The sequence below is a fragment of the Daucus carota genome, chromosome 2 (genome assembly GCF_001625215.2).
Source record: "Daucus carota subsp. sativus chromosome 2, DH1 v3.0, whole genome shotgun sequence".
Taxonomy (NCBI): Eukaryota; Viridiplantae; Streptophyta; class Magnoliopsida; order Apiales; family Apiaceae; genus Daucus; species Daucus carota.
The window spans coordinates 35,759,358-35,773,682 of record NC_030382.2 but is presented as its reverse complement, the minus strand read 5'-3'; the positions used below and the strand labels follow the sequence as shown (position 1 = coordinate 35,773,682).

Here is a 14,325-nt window from a genome sequence, read left to right as displayed (position 1 = left end):
TACATTTATCTATAAGTATTTTTTAACATTAATACATGTTATTAATAGTAGTTTCACCTTTTTTCAACTAATTATAAATTATATTAAAAAAGATATTAATATACATAAGGAGTGTTTTGAGTATATGAAACTGTTTAATAGATATCCACATGTTGTAGACTTTTAGTTTTAGAGGAGAGGAGACTACCGTACCAAAATTTTGTACGACTACAAATTATACCCATGTTGGCTTTTTATAATATAGTATAGATGATAAAATATTGAGAAAATTAATTTAAAGGTCCCTAAATTATTGGTGTTTTATTGTCTAGATACCTGAAATAAAAATTCCAATATCCGGGTCACTTACGTTTTCAATTTTATTATTTGAGTCCTTCGGTTAACTGAAGTTAGAATCTCGATGACTTGGTAATTTTTTACTTCAAATATAAGGAAACACTAATATATTTATTGTGCTATATTAATAAATATATTTAATGTTTATTTTACTTTGTTATATTAATGTTTATTATTATCTATTAGACGCCTAAAATAATTACAAATTAAAAAACTAAAGTTGTATCAAAGATTGAATACATTCTAAGCCGATTTAATGTTTACATAATAAATTTTAAATCAATGAAAAGACTCAAATAAGAAAATTATTAATAGTTCAGGACCTTTAAAATAAAATTTATATACACATGTTAACAATTCTGCCACGTCATCGAGATTCTAACGTCCGTCAGAAGTTCAGTTAATGGAAGGACTCAAACAGGAAAACTAAAAACGTAAGGGACCCGAATATTGGAATCTTTATTTCAGGGAACCAGACAATAAAACACCAATAGCTCAGAGACTTTTAAATTGATTTTCCCTAAAATATTTTGAATAATGAAAAATTAAATTTTAGAAAGATTATTATCCAAAGAGTGAGTATATTACTGTGACCTATTCTGAGAATGTGTATTGATCGTTTTAAAATTAATTTATATGTGACACCCATTTTGAGAATGAATATATAGGAATACCCATTTTAAGAATGGGTATCATAGTGGTCCATCTACTTGAAAATTTTTCAAGTAAAAAAAAATTAAAATGTGATATATTTAGCTTTCTCGTACTTGAGACTAACTAAGTAATCTATCAAATCCTTATTGCATCAAAAAATTACCACTAAAAGTCGGGATGATTTGAAGTATTTCCTTAGCATTGAGATTCTTGGAACTGAAGCCGGAATTCAGTTAGATCAGAGGAAGTATATATTGAATTTATCAGCTAATACTCACTTGGCTGCTGCTTTTCCATTATTAAAAGGCTTGCATCTAAGTACAAAGGATGTTTTAAAGTTGCCTGACCCAGAAGTGTATGGTAGATTTATCAGGAAATTGCTCTATTTGAACTCCAGTAGGCTTGATATTTCATATGTTGTTCAACAGCTTTCTTAGTTTCACTAAGAACCAGCTCAGCCACATTATGATGCCGCTCTTCATGTCTTAAAATAACTTGAAAATTTCATTGAATGTTGGTCTGTTTTACAAAGCTAATAATCCTCTGCAATTAACTGCACATTCAGATGCAAACTAGGGAACTTGTTCATGTTCTGCAAAATCCTTGTCTGGGTATGCTATTTTCCAGGGTTCCTCCTTACTCTCTTGGAAAATTAAGAAGCAAAAAAAGAATCTAAAAGTAGTGCAGAAGCTGAGTATATAAATATGAGCTATACAACTTCTGAGTTGATATATCTTGAAGGTTTCTTAAGGGATCTTCATGATCAAATTCCTTTGCCAATTGATCTTTATTGTGACAACACTTCAGCTCACCACATTGCAAAGAAGCAAATCTTCCAAGAAAGAACTAAACATTTGAAGATTTGCTGTCATTTTATTCGAGGGTATGTTGATTCTGAGTTCATTCGAATTTCACATATGAGTACTTTCATTGAGCTAGCTGATATACTGACAAAGCCATTGGATGCTGCTCATCACAAGTTTCTTAGTATCAAGCTTGGTTTTCAATTTGATCCTCTTTGATGCCTAGCTTGAAGGGGGTATTGATCTATGTACATGTATTGTAAATAAATGTTCTAGAAGCTTCCAGCTACATAGTTAGTATATGAATATTCTGTTAGTGTCAGCTACATACTTGTAAATACAGCTCATGGAGCAACAAGTCAATTTTAACAGATTCATTCAGTTCATTCTCTCTCTAACAAACTTGAATCACACTAATGCACTAAAAGTGCTAAGTGATGGGATTTCTCCTCTCCTAAAACAGGACGCAATTTAATTTAACCGCAAACTTCTGCCATGAGTTCAACTCGGCAGGAAAAAACAAATAGGACTTCTTCCAGACAGAATTTCTCAGAACTTGCTCAAGATGACTCAAAAGATTTGCTAGTTTGGCTGCTACTGAGTCATGAATGTGATCTTTGTAAATTGAATCAGAAAACAGAGCACAAGATGGAAGCAATCTTTAAGGGAATAACCAAGCTGTAACTTTACATTTGGTTATAGTAGTGGAGAAGCAATGCTCCATGCCCATTTAAAATAAGATTGCAGAGAAAGAGAAAAAAGTAGAAGAAATATCAGCAAAAAATAAATGGTGGTTGGACTTGCATGTATTCAGAATTCAGATCATCTTGCAGGATTGTGTAAACTGCAGAAGTGTGGAAGTGATGATAAAAGTATGTGAATAATGAGGCTGTAAAAGACGTTTTTATTGATTATAAGTAAAAAGTTATAAATTGAATTTAACTTTTAATTTATGTGTTTGGATCATTTTTTATATTTATAAGATATAAATTTTTTAATATAAATATATATTATTATAAATTATATTTTAACGTCACAATAATGAGTCTGTAAAAGACGATATTATTCTCCGTCTCGGTGCTCAGTTGCTCTCCATGTATTTTATTAACTTATCTATTTGTCACTACAATAATTCGGAAACAAAGTAATCATCTATAAAATAAACTTTGCTCAACAAAAATATATAACTATATTAAACTGCAGAAACTGCAGCTTCAAATTGGGAATTTTTCTCTTAAGAATGTCTCATACACGAACAAACATGGTGCCAATAAGAAATGCAGAAAATGACATTTGAGTTCTGGTGCCTCTTAGGCAAACATCACAGCATCAATGTATTAAAGTTTTCATAATGGAACTAGTACAAAGTTCCATAATGTAAGATGAAGATAAACGCTACAGACTTAATGAGAAAAACTGATATGAGATTTATAAGTGATCATGCGCCAAACTCATCACTGACACAACTGATGGACCAAATTTCACTAGGAAAATACCAAAAACAAGGTGACGAATGACCATCCCAAACAACCGGAGTTGTTCCTAGCTGATTTCCATTCAGGTTAAAGAAAGAACATGTGTTGAAAACTCCTAAGTGAAGAACACAGACACAGTTACCTGCTCCCCAACCAGTTGTATCGACGACAGCAGAACTGAACCAACTAAAAAATAATGATTTTGCACCCAAGTCATGAATCTGTTTTGCTCTATCCATTGTCTCATGGTCAATTTCGAATAATGACAGATGTCGGTCCAATGCAGGATAAGGCCAACAATTGAATACAGTCATGTATAGCTTATTATCTGATGCCACCAACTTCAGATACATATCAGGTGAAACCTGGAAAGGGATGCTGATTTTGGAGAGCTTTGGAACAGAACCTGCTTTCGGATTAAATTCTCCAAAACGTAAATCTGAAGTCAAAACAAAGATTTTTCCATCAAAAATCTTCACATCTGCAATCCTGGCTTCTGTGTCGGATAAAGCATATCTCTGCCAACTATGACCAAGAGGATACAATTCCCCTCTTTCTGAACCCACCCTTGCGGGCAAATTTGAATCAGTGAACGGTTCACTAATTCGCAATTTGGATCACTAGATCACTGATTCTCCTCCAGCAGTGATCCCAAATTCTCCTCCAGTAGTGATCTAGTGATCCAAATTGGGAATTAGTGAACCGTTCACTGATTCAAATTTGCCCGCAAGGGTGGGTTCAGAAAAAGGGGAATTGTATCCTCTTGGTCACAGTTGGCAGAGATATGCTTTATCCGACACAGAAGCCAGGATTGCAGATGTGAAGATTTTTGATGGCAAAATCTTTGTTTTGACTTCAGATTTACGTTTTGGAGAATTTAATCCGAAGGCAGGTTCTGTTCCAAAGCTCTCCAAAATCAGCATCCCTTTCCAGGTTTCACCTGATATGTATCTGAAGTTGGTGGAATCAGACAATAAGCTATACATGACTGTTTCCTGGACATATCTCTGCCAACTGCTGCCACCACTTTTGGACAATAATATATAATTTTCTGTCAGAGAGAGAACAATCATGAAAGTTTCTGAAAACCGAGTGGCCCGAAATAGGAGAGCAGAAAATTCAAAGCAGTTTATGCCACCCATATGTCCAGGAAGGACGGGAAAACGCAGCTCATGTTTGTCATTATATTTACGAGCCAAAAGCCTAAGTTTCCATCGGTTGTAATCAGGTACCCACATGACAAACCCAATAATTTCTTGCAAGGCAAATCTGGCAGCATTGTTTTGTAACGTTTCATATCGAACATATTGTACAATACACAAGACTTTTTCGAACGCTTTGGACGAACAACAACTAGGGGTTTCTGGCGCTCCATACAGTATTTGCGGAAAGCAATAGATGCAGACCTCCAAGATTTACAAACACGGCTAAATGACAGGTAGTCCACAATACTTAACTTAACCAAAATTGACACCAGAAGTTCAGTAGGAAGAATGCCCCATGCTCCCCAAACTGTGTCACCCGATCTCCTGCAAGTCCTTTTCCATTTTCTTCCTTGTTTTACTGTTCGTGGAGCATTCCTGTTAACAAATAGAGAAACAAAGAACTCACTACAAAGCTAGATTGAGCATGCCCATTCAAATGAATTTTATCTAGAAAGACAAGTAGTTTGCTGAAAACGGAATGCAATACTTTTACAGATGTTTCTTAAGGACAGATTCATCCTTTGCAAGATTTAAAAGAACTTGATTTAACACAGAGGAGAAACTAGAGTAGGATTGTTCCTTTTGCCAGTATAGTAAAAAGTTCTGCAGCTAGACATAAGAAGATAATAAAGCTTACTGGTAGCTAATTCACTGAAGCTCTAATTGCTAAAGTATAAAATGATTAAAAAATGTATAAATTATTACTTGAAAGTTCAGGGTCTTTGAAAGTTAGTCATATTTATATTCAAAAGTGGGATGTATTTGGAAATTATTGCAATAACTCCATCTATTTTAGCACAACCAATTGACTTTATTCACTTGAGATTTAGCCGGGACTTAATTCTTCTCCGTTCCAAGCGGTGCTTATTCTTTAATTTGCTGTATACATGCACTTCTTGGGACTTGAGACTTTTTACTACGTAAGGATTTTATTGCCACACTTTTGATTTTTACTACGTAAGGATTTGATGCCCCAAACCAGGAACTCCAAAACTTCAAGACAAAATTTATAATATTTACATAGACCAAATTCACAACATAGTTACCCGGAATAGTCAATTATCAACTGCCCCGCAAAAAAATCAACAATCCGCCTCAGAACATTATTACCAAATGCCTTTTCCATTCCACCCAAGGAAGGCCATTCAACCACTTCCATTCTGCCTTCGTTCAAAAAACGGGCTGATTCTCTCAAGCTCTTGTTCTTCCTAATAACCACAGAATACATATTAATGGTCAGACTGGAAATATCTTGGTTTTCCTTGTGCTTCTTTCAGACATTTACTAGTACTCTTTACAAGTTTGTAGAAGGAATTCAACTTACATGGACATGTACAAAAAGAAAAAAGGGATATCCACAGAAAAGATTTTACTGTCCACATCTTTTGACAGCATGAAACCAAATTATTTCAGTTTTTATTTTCTTTTTCATTACCATCATAAACATAAATTTTACAATATCCAATAATTCTGATTGAAGGGTCACAGAAATCCAAAATGTCGAAAAAGTGGTACTTCAAAGTACTTAGACCTCTTTCGGATTGCTATATATATATATATATATATATATATATATATATATATATATATATATTCACAACAAAAAGGTGGACATGCTCCAAATGCTGTCTAGTTCCTCAAGTGTTATGTTTGTTACTGTCTACAGAGTATCACAGTGACTAATATAACTAAAGCAACAATCAACACTGTGAAGTCTTTGGACTAACAGACTTCTTTAATATATAACTGGTCACGAAGCATATAATCGGTTATGCTAATTGGAAGAACATTAGCTTGACTTGGGCAGCTATTAGTAAGCCCAAAATAATTATTTAAATTGCATACTCGAAAGCTTGGCATGTTTCATTCATAAAAACAACTGCATTCACAGACATTATAATTCTTAGTAAACAAGCGATACAATGAAATGTAAAGCACAACTCGTGTATTAAGGATTATGTTCTATTTCACACTACCATCAAGTAAATTCGGGTTTACATACCCGCAAAGTAACAGAGGAAGACACAGAGAAGAAGAAGAGGAGTTACATAAATTTATTTTAATCCTACACAGCATGTCACACTAATTTGTTCCTGCACCAAATTACGTTCTTCCAGAACATTCAGTAAATATGTGAGAACCATACAATGATTGCCTTAATATTTACAAGTGTCAGATCATACACTGCTATTTCCTTAATTGATCTCATCAAGTCAAGATATCATAAAAACAAGATAATATTGATTTGTATTAGATTTTAACACATTTAAAGGTAAATTAAAGGAAACAATCAAGTAAAACTGATCAGAAAATCAATATTACCAACTATCTGTCAGGTTTAGAAACTTAATCAATATACTTATTACATGAATAAAATTGGAGTATCGGATTTTTTTTTATTAAATTATTCAAGAGAAAGTCATGGCTTCTTATAGTTTTGCTTTATCAATTCCTTCCTACCAGTCGAAGGATTGGACTAAATTAAGCTAACATCTAGTTGTAATGTCCAGCAAAACAAAAATTAACATCACTCTAGTAAACAAAATCTACAATCCTCAAAAGGGAAGATTTACTTGTTGATCAAATAATACAGGCAAAAACTGAACAAAAACGGCAATGGTACTCGCTAGCTCACCTGAAATTTACCCTAGTTCGTCGCAAATCGCCCACAAGCAGTGCTCTCAAAATTTCTAAAATTAAAAATAGACCTGGGTTGACAAAGGATTGATATGTGATGAGATAGACGATCAGGATATGGTAATGGGTTGGTGAGATTGTACCAGATGATGACACATGTTACTATAAATTTAACCCACCACATAACATTTGAGGTGGGCCAGATCGGGATCACTACCCCAAAGGCTTATTACATGACCATTGACCGAATAACCGTGAGGAATTGATATGTATTTTCAGAAATACTATGATCCATATATTAACTTAATCGCAGATTTACCTATGTTTTAATTGAATAGTTCATGTATGTGAGCAAGTAGTGACAGTTGTATTTGGTGTTACACACTAATAATATCTAGGCATTATTAATCTTGTAAAAATTGGACAAAGAATAGATTTGACCCCAATGACCCCGAGGAAATGACAATATTAATTGCAAAGTTACCAATTTTGTGTCTGTCACAACTTGCTCATATACATGAACTCTTTTGATAAATATAAAAGTGAATCCGCGATTAAGTTAATATATAGATCATAGTATTTTTGAAAATATATATTAGTCCCTCAGCGTTATCCGGCCATTAGTCAAGTAATAGGTCATGAGGGTAGTGATCTCGATTCGGCCCACATCAAATGATCCGTAGCAGAGGTATATCCATACTAACATGTGTCGTCATATGGTGCAAATCTCACTAACCCATCACCTTATCCTGACCGTCCACCTCACCGTATATCTTATCCCATGTTAACCCAGGTCTCTTTTTTATTTAAGAACATCTGAGAGCATTACAGGTGGGCGATTTGCCGAGGACTAGGATAATTTCAGATGAGTTCGCGTGTTCCATTGCCGTTGTTTTTGTTCATTTTTTGCCCGTACTGTCTGATCAACAAGTAAATCTTCCCTTTAGTGGATTGTAGATTTTGTTGACTAGAGTGATATTAATTTTTGTTTTGTTGGTAATCAGAACTAGATGTTCGTTTAATTTAGTCAAATCCCACGACAAATAGGAAGGAATTGATAAAGCGAACTTGTAAGAAGCCCGGGCCTTCTCTTGAATGATTTAAATAAAACCTACGCATCATCCAAGTACAATAGCTTATCTTTCCAAAGCCACATTCATTATGTTTAAACATTCGTGTGGAACTGGTCTCATTTACAAATTGAAAGCACCTTAATGTGCCGCAGGGCTTCCCAAATGTTTAACATTGGGTCTGCTAGCGCTAGGTGATCAAGTACGAAGCAAATATGTCCCCATCCATGGCCGAAGCATGCTGTATTTAATTTTGCACATAAAGTTTAAAATTTTCATATTATTGTTCCTTAAAACCTTGTCTTTCTATATTGATGACCTATTTGTTATCTTTATTAAAGAAGTTGAAAACCAGAAAGTAACCAATACACAAGAACACTCCCAACATGGCAACAAAATATGATTTGTGCAGATTTAGTATCATGTAAAACCACTACTATAAACTAATTACAAGAAACGCACACACCTGTTTCCTTCTTCTAGACCATGCCCCCATTCTCTGTTCTAGATTATCGCCTCCTTGCATAACATTTGCTACTAGAGACCAAACTCTCCAATATTACAAGTGAATGTATTCCGTCCATTGATTGGTCCGAAAGATACAACCACCGTACATAAGCCTGTTATCAAACACCAAACCAGACTTTGATTAAAACCTTGTTTTGTGGCAATCATATCATACACCTCAGCTTACACCTTCATCAAAATTAAAAGATTAAAAGATCAAAATTAAAACATCCCAATCCATTGATTAAAAGATTCCACACAAATGGTCTCTTGTGTTAACAAACTTAAGAAGAGAGGTAATACTGAACAATGGAATGGGCTCTGTAGGGATGTAGGGAAAAGGCGCCGCATTTCAATATCTGAATACCAAGCGTATTATGTAATTTATTTATGTTAAGGCTTTTTTAGGGTTTTAGTTGTTTTTCTTGCGAGATTGGGGTGAAAAAAGGTTAAACTATGTATTGTGTAATGTTTAAAAAAAATTATAAGTGTTAGACGTGTAATGTTGTAAAATAATTTTGGATCCATATTTTGTGGCCGTGATATTTGAGGTATTATTGTATAAAATTATGATAAATAGGGTCAACATATTTAAAATAGGCATTTTCTACCTTAAAATTGAGCGAGGAGTTAGAGATAAAATACCAAAATACCGTGATTTTTATATATCACTTTTAAAATTAATGATCATGAATATTATTCAAGAATATTATTCTATTATTTTTTTGAGGCTGAGAGCCCGATTTATCAATATATATTTTTTTTTGCCAAGACCCGATTTATCAATATTAGATGTTTATAATCTATCAAATCCTTATTGCGTCAAAAATTTACCATTAAAGTTCTGCTGATTTGAAGTATTTCCTTAGCATAAGGTTCTTGGAACTGAAGCCGGTATTCAGTTAGATCGGAGGAAGTATAAAGGATGTTTCAAAGTTGCCTGACCCAGAAGTGTATAGAAGATTTATCAGGAAATTGCTCTATTTGAACTCCAGTAGGCTTGATATTTCATATGTTGTTCAACAGCTTTCTTAGTTTCACCAAGAACCAGCTCAGCCATATTATGACGCCGCTCTTCATGTCTTAAAATAACTTGTTCATCTTTTGCAAAATCCTTGTCTGGGTATGCTATTTTCCAGGGTTCTTCCTTAATCTCTGAGAAAATTAAGAAGCAAACAAAGGATCTAAAAGTAGTGCAGAAGCTGAGTATATAAGTGTGAGCTATAGAACTTCTGAGTTGATTTGTCTCGAAGGTTTTTTATGGGATCTTCATGATTGAATACCATTGGAGACATGGTGCTATTTTAGCACAAAAAATCACTTTTTGATGCTAAATTATAGCAATAACTCCATCTATGTTAGCACAACCAGTTAACTTTATTCACTTGAGATTTAGCCAAGACTTTATTCTCCCCCCTTCCAAGGGGTGCTTAATCTTTAATTGGCTGTATACATGCACTTCTTGGGACTTGAAATTTAGCCACACTTTTGATTTTTACTATGTAAGGATTTGATGCTCCAAACCAGGAACTCCAAAACTTCAAGACAAATTTTATAATATTTACATAGAGCAAATTCAGAACATAGTTACCTGAAATAGTCAATTCTCAACCGCCCTGCAAAAATATCAACAATCCGCCTCAGAACATTATTGCAAAATGCCTTTTCCATTCCACCCAAGGAAGGCCTTTCAACCACTTCCATTCTGCCTTCGTTGAAAAAATGGGCTGATTCTTTCAAGCTCTTGTTCTTCCTAATAAGCACAGAATATTAATGGTCAGACTGGAAATATCTTGGTTTTCCTTGTGCTTCTTTCAGACATTTACTACTACTCTTTAAAAGTTTGTAGAAGGAATTCAACTTAAATGGATAAGTACAAAGAAAAAAGGGATATCCACAGAAAAGATTTTATCGTCCACAACTTTTGACAGCATGAAACCAGTTTTTTTTTTTTCATTCTTCATTTTCCTTTTCGCTAGCATCATAAACATAAATTTTAAGCATACGATATCCAATAATTAAGTCACACAGAGAAATCCAAAATGTCAAAAAAGTGGTACTTCAAAGTACTTAGACCTTTTTCAGGTTGCTGTAATAAACAAATTAAGTAGAGCATATACTGATGAATGTCTAAGTTATGTTACCTACCAAAATCGCCTTACAACTTAAATGGTGTTTTTATTGCTTCTTTACACACACACACACACACATATATGTATAATTGTATATATATTCACAACAAAGAGGTGGACATGCTCCGAATGCTGTCTAGTTCCTTAGGTGTTATGTTTGTGACTGTCTACAGAGTATCACAGTGACTAACATAACTAAAGCAACAATCAACACTGTGACGTCTTTGGACCAACGGACTTCCTTACGAAATAACAGGTCACAAAGCATATAATCGGTTATGCTAGTTGGAAGAATATTATCTTGACTTGGGAAGCTATTAGTAAGCCCAAAATAATTATTTAAATTACATACTTGAAAGCTTGGCATGTTTCATTCGTAAAAACAACTGCATTCACAAACATTATAATTCTTAATAGACATGCGATACAATGACATGTTAAGTATGACTAGTGTATTAAGGATTATGTTTTATTTCATACTAACATGAAATAAATTCGGGTTTACATACCAGCAAAGTAACAGTCTAACAGAGGGAGACACAGAGAAGAAGAAGAGGAGTTAACCAAATTGATTTTTATCCTACACAGCATATTTTATTTATAAGCATGTCACACTAATTTGTTCCAGAACATTCAGCAAATATGTGAGAATCAATGCTATGATTGCCTTAATATTTACAAGTCTCAGATCATACACCGCTATTTCCTTAATTGATCTCATCAAGTCAAGATATAGTTTCAAATTAAGCTAGATATCATAAAAACAAGATAATATTGATATGTATTGGATTTTAACAGTAAATTAAAGGAAACAATCAAGTAAAATTGATCAGAAAATTAACATTACCACACTATCTGGCATGTTTACAAACTTATTCAATATACTTCTTACATTACATAAATAAAATTAAAGTATTGGATTTTTATTTATTAAATCATTCAAGATAAGGCTCAGGCTTCTACAATTTCGCTTTATCAATTCCTTCTTACCGGTCCTCGGATTAGACTAAATTAAGCTAACATCTACTTGCGAAGTCCAGCAAATCAAAAATTAACATTACGCTAGTAAACAAAATCTACAATCATCTAAAGGGAAGATTTACTTGTTGAAAAGATAATACGGGCACAAACTGAACAGAAACGGCAATGGAACTCGCCAACTCACATGAGATTACCCTAGTCCGCCACAAATCGCCTCCAGTAGTGCCCTCAAAATTTCTTAAATGAAAAAGAGAGACATGGGTTTACATAGGATAAGATATATGGTGAGATGGACGGTCGGGATAAGGTGTTGGGGTTGGTGAGATTGCATCGTATGGCGACACATGTTAGTACGGATGTACACCACTACGGATCCTTTGAGGTGGGCCGGATCGAGATCACTACCCCTGAGGCCTATTACATGACCAAGGACCGGATAACGGTGTGGGACTAATATATTTTAATAAATACTATGATCCATATAATTACTTAATCGCAGATTCACTTTTATTTTTATCGAATGAGTTCATATATGTGAGCAAGTTGTGACCATATTGTTGTTTCCACGGGGTCAATGGGGTCAAATCTAATAATTCTCTGTCCAATTTTCACAAGGTTAATGATGCATAAATATAATTAGTGTGTAACACTAAATACGTCTGTCACAACTTGCTCACATACATGAAATCATTCGATAAATACAAAATTGAATCCGGGATTAAGCTAATATATGGATCATAGTTTTTTTTCGAAATTATATTAGTCCATCAGTGTTATCCGGTCATTGGTCAAGTAATAGGCCTTGGGGTAGTGATCTTGATCCACCCCACCTCAAATGATCCATAGTGGGGTATATCTATACTAACATTGTCGTCATATGGTGAAAATCTCAGCAACCCATCACCTTATCCTGACTGTCCACCTAATCATATATCTTATCCTGTATTAACCTAGGTCTCTTATTTATTTAAGAAATTTTGAGAGCACTACAGGAGGGCGACTTCCCACGGACTAGGGTAATATCAGGTGAGTTGGCGCGTTCCATTGCCATTTTTGTTCATTTTTTGCCCTGTACTATCTGACTATTGAATCAACAAGTAAATCTTCCCTTTAGAGGATTGTAGAATTTGTTTACTAGAGTGATATTAATTTTTGTTTTGTTGAACATCACAACTAAATGTTAGTGTAATTTAGTCTAATCCCAGGACCAGTAGGAAGGGATTGATAAAACGAAATTATACGAAGCCTGGGCCTTCTCTTGAATAATTTAGATAGCACCTAAGCATTATCCAAGTACAATGCTTATCTTTCCAAAGCAACATTCATTATGTTTAAACATTCGTTCAGAACCGGTCACATTTACAAATTAAAAGTGCCTTAATGTGCCGCAGGGCTCGCCAAATGTTCAACCTTGGGTCTGCCAGCGCTAGGTGATCAAAACTACCAATGGTACAAAGCAAATATGTCCATCCATGGCCAAAGCTTGCTGTATTTAATTTTGCACCCAAAGTTTTAAATTTTCGTATTATTGTTCCTTAAAACCTTGTCTTTATGTACTGATCTTCTGTATTGATGACCTATTTGTTATCGTTATCAAAGTTGAAAACCAGAAAGTAACCAATACACAAGAACACTCCCAACATGGTAACAAAATATGAGTATCGTGAAACAGCACACTGGATTTAACAAATAAAACCACTACTATACAAGAAACGCTCACACCTGTTTCCTTCTTCTAGACCATGCCCCCATTCTCTGTTCTAGATTACCGCCTCTTTGCATAACATTTGCAAGTAGAGACCAAAACTCTCACCTGTTTCCTTCTAGACCATGCCCCCATTCTCTGTTCTAAGTTATCGCCTCCTTGCATAACATTTGCTAGTAGAGACCAAAACTCTCGAATATTACAAGTGAATGTATTCCGTCCATTGATTGGTCCGAAAGATACGACTGAATAATTTACCATGAACAACCACCGTACATAAACCTGTGATCAAACACCAAACCAGACCTTGATTAAAACCTTTTTTTGTGGCAATCATATCATACACCTCAGCGTCCACCTTCATCAAAATTAGATTCTCATCAGAAAATTTGGGTGCAAGATAGTAAATTTGTCTACAATATTTGTAAGTTCCAATTAGATGAGATATAATTGTATATAAAACACAGAGACAAAGTATATGAATAACAAACTTGACTAAAAATGATGAGCAGAAACATGAAAGATTGAATATTGGGTTTATACCAAAAACACAAGCCCTTTAACCATCGGAAATTTTTGGCAGAAAAACATCCCAATCCTATGATTAAAAGATTCCACACAAATGGTCTCTCGTGTTAACAAACTTGAGAAGAGAGGTTATACTCAACAAGGGGCTCTGTTGAGCTGCAGCCTGGCTGCGTATGCTTAAAGTAGTCATTTTCTTCCTTAAAAATAAGCGAGAAACTAAAGAAAAAGTCAGAAAAAATTTGAAAAATGAGTAAAATTAGATGAAAGGTGGGTGAAGTGAGAATTTACTTAT

General features: G+C 34.3%; 1 long non-coding RNA gene across 1 annotated transcript; it reads right to left on the bottom strand.

The window, feature by feature from the left end:
* Positions 1 to 4,264: 4,264 nt before the first annotated feature.
* Positions 4,265 to 9,023, bottom strand: LOC135150171 (uncharacterized). The gene is made up of 3 exons (XR_010288466.1): positions 8,647 to 9,023; positions 5,520 to 5,681; positions 4,265 to 4,848 (listed from the first exon to the last, which is right to left on the bottom strand). It is a non-coding gene; the product is annotated as an uncharacterized LOC135150171 (long non-coding RNA).
* Positions 9,024 to 14,325: the final 5,302 nt, after the last annotated feature.